This window comes from Porites lutea, chromosome 14, assembly GCF_958299795.1.
Source record: "Porites lutea chromosome 14, jaPorLute2.1, whole genome shotgun sequence".
Lineage (NCBI taxonomy): Eukaryota > Metazoa > Cnidaria > Anthozoa > Scleractinia > Poritidae > Porites > Porites lutea.
Genome location: NC_133214.1, coordinates 8,786,574 through 8,795,501, shown reverse-complemented (window position 1 = coordinate 8,795,501; position 8,928 = coordinate 8,786,574). Strand labels below are relative to the sequence as shown.

The 8,928-nt window shown below is 36.5% G+C and overlaps 1 pseudogene; it reads left to right on the top strand.

Moving 5' to 3' along the window:
* The first annotated feature begins 699 nt into the window (after positions 1-699).
* LOC140925084 (uncharacterized) overlaps positions 700-8,928 on the top strand; it is a 35,612-nt pseudogene continuing 27,383 nt past the window's right edge.

The window sequence follows — 8,928 nt, the reverse complement described above, 5'->3', positions numbered from 1 at the left end:
TGTTGTAAACAAACCTTCAAAGTTCGGCCTTTGTTCTATGCCACACTACTGTTCACTACTGTACGGTACGAACTACAACTCGCTATTGCAAGTTCGCGCAAACCTATAAATGTTATTTCCCTTTCGCTGTTTGAAACTCGACAAGTTTAAGGTTCCAAATGTCTAAGCAGAAGAATAAGAGCGATTTTAAGGCCAAGAGCATGGTAGAAATGTAGGAACGAAGAGTGCTCGTAGTGGAAACGGCTCGCATCAGCAGCTGAAATGGTTTTATAAACATTGGAACTAAAACCGGTGATGTAGGCAAATTCTTTTTCTTTCGTTGGCACGTAGCGAAAGCTACAACTAGTCTAATAGCAAGCTTAAAACCGACTGCGTTACGTATACCTTATGGTGAATTTCAATCCGATTCGTCTGGCTATATTTTAAAGTGATTTTCGTTCTTAAATCCATAACTTCATTCAATACCGCTCCCGATTTATTACAACTTTCTATTCTTTTGGCTTGAAGAGAAAGGATTAAAATTTTCCAGTTTTATAAATTCCAAACTGCAGCTTGTTATCTATTACGGCATGATTTTTTTTTTTTTGCTTTTGCTTTTACCCTCATAGACAAATGAGACAACCGGAAACCGAGCCCAGCTGAAACACAAACTGAAACGGAAGTCCCTTGAGAACCCATATATGGAACTGTCGTGCATTCATTATCATTCTTTTGAAGTTCTCGTAAACATGGCCGAAATAGCGGAAGACGGTATGCCTTCTTCGGAAAATGAGGTAAAGATGTCAATCTCTTCCTTCTTTAAACAGTAGTTATTACCGAATTAGGTTTACAGCGTGAACAAATCTTCAACGTGTTCTTTACTATTGCCTTAATACAGCCTTTGTTTGTAGCGTTAAACGTGCATGAAAAATTCATCACTCCGAAAAACTTGATACCGGTTCTAAATTGTGTGCGTATACGATTTGTCAGCAACATGTTAGTGATTAAAACTCGTCTTAGATAACCCTAATTTGATTGTTGCTGTCCTCGTTTCGTCGTAGATCTTTCATATGGCTTGTATTTGAGCTTAATGTTGTGGATCTTAAGGCTCTTTATTAAATATCATTGTTTTCATCTTTCACTCACAATACTGCCCAGGCGGTTTTTTGACAGGCGCGTATTATCCTTGCACATTGTCTGATATTGGAAAGAAATAGCTCAGTCTAGTCTTCATATTTGAAATGTCTCTTGTCGTTCTCAAATAGTGAACTTATTCGCCGCCCTGGATCGGAGCAAGGGAAAAAATATTTAGTCATGCTGGGCCAGCCAAATGCGTTTAGCACTGTCGGAATCTTCGATGTGAACATTATTGTCTCTTGTCCTTTGATTTTTCTTTGAGGATGGTAATAAAACGTGATGAAAATATTTCTACCATACCGTACTTTTTTATTAATTTAATCTCCCATTTTGTTTGTTTAGAGACCCGTAATATAAATTGCAACATCCATCTGTTTCTATTTCGTAAGAAAAATGAAACAATTGTAATTCTGTGCAGAAAAAGAATAACATTATTACCGCTGTTGTAAGGACTGTCAAGCTTATTGTAATAAAAACCCCGCATTAATCTGATTTACATTAAGTGAAAACTGTGGAAGTTTAATTTTTCCTTTAAATTGTGAGAAAGAGTTCTGCTTTAAAATTGTTTGATTTTGAATTTCGTATTCTTCATTGGTTCACTATGGACAGTAGAGTCTTTTCATAAGTAGAAGCAGACCACTCTTCCAAAGCTGACTCTTGTGGACGCAATTATATTTACCTGGCGTATCTCCACACATATTATTGTAATATTTGGTTACTATTTCTGTGTTCATGCACGTTTATGCCAAGGCTGGTCCATGTGATTGCTAGTATCATTGAAAAAATTCCAGCAATATTAATTTTGTAATAGTTATATGCATTAGCCAGCCTTACACAAAGACTTGTGACAGAAGTCTACCTTAGTCATAGTCAGTGATTGCTGAGAACACTGCATTCCTTGGCGCAAATTGTTTCCACTTAATCACTGAGGTCACTGAATGTTTCTTTCAGCAACCCTGCTAAAAATAAACGGATCTTACAGTTTCCAGCTTAAAAAGGGTTTTGTAGTTAGCCCCAGTGATGTATCCTCATCTAAAACAAGGCCAGAGTGAGAGACAAATAACATCAAAAAATTATGCTGATCAGGGTCTTGGTTGTTGATACATTGCATGGATCGTGCCATCCACTGGATAAATCACTGTCCAGTGAATAAGTGTTAGGGAAACCAATTGGATTACCCGCTTATTAGAGATTTATCTAGTTGACTGAGCTTTATCTACCCTTTGAACAACTGCGGCCAGGTGTTAAACATTAATTTTTTGGCCTGGTCCTCGTATTGGAGCTTGCTCTGTGAGTGATCCAGGGATCTTGCTGAAGTTTATAAATAAATAAATAAATAAATAAATAGATAAATAAATAAGAACACATGCTCAGCTCTTTGGGTCCTCTCTTCTCAGGTCCTCCTCTCACGTAATACCTGATCATGAGAAATTACACTTCAACCTCTCTACAATGGCCACCTTGTGGACAGAAGTAAGTGGCCATTGTAAAGAGGTGGCCATTATAGAGAGGTTTTAAACAAGAGTCATTGTATGAATTTTTTGTCCACTGAGATGAAAAAAGTGGTCGTTAGCGGAGGTGTGACTGTAGCATAATGATATTGATTACTGTTCATTGCATCACATGTAACAGAACTTAATAAATCATGTGAAGGCTGGTGTTTCTGGATTTGCCTGTACACATAATGAAAAGTGTGTTGATAAAACTTTCTTTTATACATTGTTGTTTTTTTTTTTCAGACAACCTCTGGAATATCAGGTTCCACTGAATCTATTGATTTGTCTTGCATCCATGTAAGTTATGTCAGGTTATACATTAATTAATTTGGCAATCTCTGAGTTAGAAGAATGACTTTTGAGTACTCAAGAAAGAGCCATCACCCCTAAATGAGTTAATGAGAATTAAGCATGGGAGATATATGCATGTAAAAGCAAAAATATTGAGACATCTGCACCTAGGGATAAGCATCCCATCTCTCCTCAAGGATGTTACACTTTGGAGAGCTTGAATTCAAGGAGTTTAGTTTACTAAAATTTGGAGCACTTTAACCACGTTCGATATTCACTGACATGGTAATAGTTAGGATGACACAGTACAACAGAGCTTGGCTACAATTATTTAAGTATTGCCTGAAGTTTGCATACTTCAGACCACACCACCAGGGTCTGCACCCCCAACACTTTGCTATCATGGGAAAGGATGAAGGACGCAAGGTCAATATGGCTTAACATCACCACCGAATGACCCAATCATCTGAATTGGTACAAGGTCTTAAATCACGGTCAGCATAATCTTACCAGATTTTAAGACCCTGGTTGGTGGTCTGGCCATCGTTGGTACTCTAGGCTCTACTTAACAGTTTACAGTGTATATCGGGGGAAACATTTGGTTTGTGCCATATTTCATTAATTTTGGAAATCTTCCGAAAGTAGGGGAATGTTTTGTTATTTTATTGGTATTTGAGTCTCTAATTCTCTCTAGTGGTCAACACATTTGTAAATAACTAGCCTGAATTTCATCCGATTACTTCGAGTCGTTATTACTCGCCGCCCTCAGTAACGTCTGAATCGACAGGCCGTTAATGCCGTCCAGTGTCGTCACTAGTCCTTGACCTTTGCTTTAATTCATGCAAAACGTAAAACACGATTTTCAAGTGGCAAACCGAGAAATATCGTTTGGAAATGTCTGCATGATACAGAACTGTTTTATTTTTTTCGATTGTAATTCATGTTTAACAGGGCTTCTGATATTTCGCGAAAAAAAAAAGCAAAATTTAGCGGGATTTTCAGGGGCAAATTTGCGGAAAAATCGGCCGATTTCACGCGATTTTCGCGGGAAAAAAGTCAAAATTCGCGGAACAATTGGCCCATTTCGCAGGATTTTAGCAGAAAAAAGTCAAATTTTGAAGGATTTTCGGGGCAAATTCTTAGGAAAATCGGTCCATTTCACAGGAAATTTCGGGGGCAAACTTCGCCAAGAAATAATCAGTAAAAAACAGCTGATTTCACTGGTTTTTTTTGGGCAAATTTCGCTAAAATCGATCAATTTGCGTCGATATGACCAGCGTTGGTGAACGTTTTTGTTAACAGGGATAATCATTTGTTCTTTCAACATCAGTTCACTCGAGAAATGAGCGAATGTTAAACCTATTAACATTATGGTTAGTGCCCAGTGTTTCGCAATGTTCATCTAAAAACGCCTACTAGTTTTGGGACGTTGTTTACTCGTTGCAGTGACAAAGTTTCAAGCTAAATTTGAACGTTTGGGGTGAATAAAACCGGTCTAATAGCCAAGATAAGTATTAAATATGTTTAGCCGACATGTATTTGGAAATATTTCTGGCGGATTTCGCGTTTTTTTGGGAATTTCGCGGGATTTCGCGGAAATACCAGAATCCGCGACCGCGCGAAATATCACTGAGAAGCCCTGGTTTAACGTTCAAACTATCAACTGCATGCAGTACAACTCTGAACCGGTTGTACTAAATTCTATAAATATCAAACTCGGTCGCAATCGCGCAAATGAAATAAACACACACACAGAACACTTAGTTCAAAAACACAATGATTTGCTTTAATTAACGAAGAAAAAAAACAAGGAGACAAGAAAGAAAAGCTAACAGGCAGGCTAACAAGCTCATTACACTTGACGGTAAAAATAGCAAGAAGGTCGAATTATAAAATTGATCTCAGAAAACTTCACGTAAACAAAATCACCGGCCGCCGAAACCACAAAGCGGCTCTAAATGAAAAACCTACCCACTCTCCACAATGATTCTGCATTCGTCAGTTCACGTAGCACTTGAGTTTCAAAGACAAGGGCAATTTTGCTGTTTAAGATAAAGATTAAGCTTATCGAAATGTTTGAACTAAACGAAAGAATGCTGGGGATGCGATCCACTGAATATCAAGCAACAATCCCGCTAAAATTTTTCATAATTATACATAATTATGCGAATGTTTAGACAATCAACCAATCAATGCAAAATCACTACCCGGTTTTCGGGTAGTGAGTGACATCACTGGACGGCATTAACGGCCCGTAGATTCAGACGTTGTTGAGAGGAGAAAACGACTCGAAGCAATCGGATGAATTTCAGGCTAGTAAATAACTAGAATTAAGGAAAAATGAAGATTATTGTTGTTATTGTCATCATGTCAATATTATTATGCAGAGGCAGAGGGTTTCAAATATTTCTTTATTATTAAGGTAACTCAAGGTTTTGATTAACTGGCTGCAGATATATTTTTCAATGTCAATATACTTAACAGTGTTGTTATTTTATTTATTTATCATCTTTCAGTGGGGCTACCTAAACTGCACATTGCTCAATGATCCAAAGAAAATAAAGGTATAAAATATTGTGTGGAATATGTATTTATAACCCTAATATGTTTTGACCTTTTGTTATAATTACTTAATTTAAAACATATGTACATGTACCTTAGATGATGAATACACTTTTTCTGCTTCTATTTAAGAAGTAATTGGCAATTATGTATTCTTTGGGGAACTTTTTTTCATGTAGCATTAAAAAATTGGAGCACCTTACCAACCGACCTAAAGAGATTATTGAATCATTATATGTTTTCTTTAAAAAATTGGCTAAAGGCATTTTAATATGAATTCAATAACAATTAAAAAATAAGACATTTTACTTGTATTTATGAAAAGAAAATACATGTATCCATAGACATATCACAGTAAAAGTAAAAATCACGTTTATTTTAATTCTAAGCAGTAAAACATTGGAGATTTTAAAAAAAATCCTACCATTGGGCTCAGTCAGTTTTTGCTCTTGACAAATGTTGCATTGATTTTGTTACAATAGTTACTGTATGGTGATTCCTGGGACTCATCTTGTAAAAAAGCATGATCCTCAGTGCAGAACCAATGAGTCCCAGTTTAAAAAACAACAAGTCATAAATTGAAAATGCTTGGGCCTTTATGTAACGAGACAGTTAATCTGAGGACAGACTCCAAAACTCTTCAGTACCGTTTACTGAAATTAAAATGTAGCCCTTCTATTTAATTAAAACATAAAAAAGACTCAGATAAATATGCATTATTAAAAAACAGCCACAAGCACTGCCACAGAAATCACATGAACAGCATATTCTACAAAAACATCTTCAGATCAATCAATCAATCTTTGTGTTTTACGGGACAAATGCCATGACTTATTTTGCATCTGGGGTTTTTTATATATCAGGGATGCAGGACGCAGAGGTAACAAAATCACCGATGTTGGTGATAAAAATAGTAAAATAGTGCATAACATGTATTCTAATTGTGCAGGTTAGGAATTTTTTTTTTGACTAATGTGTTCTCTTGCTGTACTGTAGGACTGCATTTGGCAGACTTACTGGGTGGACTTGTGCGGATCAACACTCAGACTATATAAGGTGAGATAAAAAATATTTTTAACAAAACACTCAAATGCCTATAAACTAAGATAAGCAGACAGCTATACTTCTTGACACTATATTGAAAGTTTATTTGAATCCTCACTTAAAAGAATCACTTGAAAGAATCATTACTTTAAGCATCCAGCTCCAAAATTGCAAGCACTTTCCACCATTCCTGTTGTTTTCTGCTTACATGTACCGAAGTTTCATTTGTTTGAATTATTTTATGTACATAGCTTACATGCAGGGTGCAGAATGTTCATGTAGCAGGCAGGCTGGAATGGAGCTTGGCTGACTATTTTCTTGCGGTTTCAGTTTTCAAGCTTTCAAATTATCACTTATGTCTAAAGTACAGAGATGAGGGTTTTGGGTTTTGTTATTGATGTTGCATTCATGTTGCCCGTCTTCAATATGCATGTACATGTACATATCAAAGAGGTAGGGTAGGATAGGGCGTGGCAGGAATAACCAATATTGGGCTTGTGGTCCCTATTATGATGTGTAGCTTTCTGTAAATAACATTTAGAGCAAAGAGAAAGGGCTCGGCAGGCAGGTAACTGGTGTGGGCTTTTGGGCTCTCATATGATGTGTAGTTTTCTATCAATACATGTAACATGTACACTGTATCAGCAAAGAGAAAGGGTGGGGCAGCTAAATGACTGGTATTGGCCTGTGGGCTCTATGATGATGCGTTAAAACTTGCTATAAACTAGTAATAGTTGACACTACAGCTGCCCTCGCTTTGTATGTTGTCGGTCAATAGTATCCTTGCTCGTTGTGCAGCTCTTTGAAATATACCGATTCATAATGAAGATTTTCAGAGCAATTATTAATTAATTGTTATAGGCCTAGGACTCTATTATGTTGTGTAACATTCTATAAATAACATGTAGAGCAAACAGATAGGGCGGGGCAGCCAGGTGGCTGGTATGGGCTTTTGGGCTCTAATATGATGTGTAGCTTTCTATAAGGAAATGAAGTACAATGAGAGAGGGTGGGGAAGCTACAGTGTGATATGGGCTTTTGGGCTCTATCATAATTTGTGGCTTTCTATGAGTAACATGTAGAGGTAAGACAGAGGGTGGGGCAGCCAAGTAACTGGTATAGGCTTTTCTGCTTAGTTATGACGTGTAGCTTGCTATAAATAATATGAAGAGCAAAGATAGAGGGTGGGGCAGCCAAATGACTGGTATGGGCTTTTGTGCTCAGTTATGACGTGTAGCTTTCTATAAATAATGTGAAGAGCAAAGAGAGAGGGTGGGGCAGCCAAATGACTGGTATGGGCTTTTGTGCTAAGTTATGACATGTAGCTTGCTATAAATAATGTGAAGAGCAAAGAGAGAGGGTGGGGCAGCCAAATGACTGGTATGGGCTTTTGGGCTCTATTATGATGTGTAGCTTTCTATAAATGACATTTAGAACAAAGAAAGATGATCAGTTTTAGAATGAAAATGTTTATTATTATTATTATTCTCGTTTATTTGTTTATTTACATATTTTTGCTTACGTGTATTCCACATCCCTGATTGAAAGGAATCATTTTCATTATAGGAAACCAATGTATTGACTTGTTAACTAATCTTCAACTGTTTGATCATAATAATTACTTTACCAGGATTTATCTCTACCTGCAAATTCATCAGATAAACTCCCTCCTTCACGTCTCACTGGACCAACAAATGAGGTATTGCTCTTAACACAATCATGTATGACTTGTTAGTATTTATGATCTTTTGGAATAATTTGACAGAAATCTCTATGATAAAATTAGCAAGGACAAACAGCACCCGCTGTATTCTGTCTTATACTGACTGTAAAGGCCTCTTCTCAAAGGCTTTGAAGGAAGAAGATATTTCAGTTACCTTTAGTTATCACTGAGTGCTTTAAGAACTGCTTTGTAAATAGGCTATGCTTTAGGTATAACTTAGCAATATGTTTCTACTATAATATTGTAATTTTTAATTTAACTTTAATTTTTTTATCACTTTTGTAACTTTCAATATGTATTTTATCGACTGAATAAAGATTATTATTATTATTACTATTATTAGTAGTATTATTAGTGTGTACTTACTGTTAGGATATAATACTAATGAATAACAGGAACATTTTCATTTTCATTTTCATTTTCACAGTCTAGCAAAAAGGTAATACTCCTTGTAGTTGAAAGGTTTCCTAGAAAAGGTGCACTTGTAATGACCTAGTAGACAGTCACGACCTGGTAAACGGCCACAAGCACCCATTTTCTAGGAAACCCTTCAATAACAAATCGTTTATACAGTTGAACCTCCTTGAAGTAGCCACCCTCAGGGTATCGGCAAGTGGACGGTTAATGGAGATTGGGTACTCAATCGAGGTTCCTCATAAATTAGCATGCATTGTAACATGAGCATATTCTTTAGCA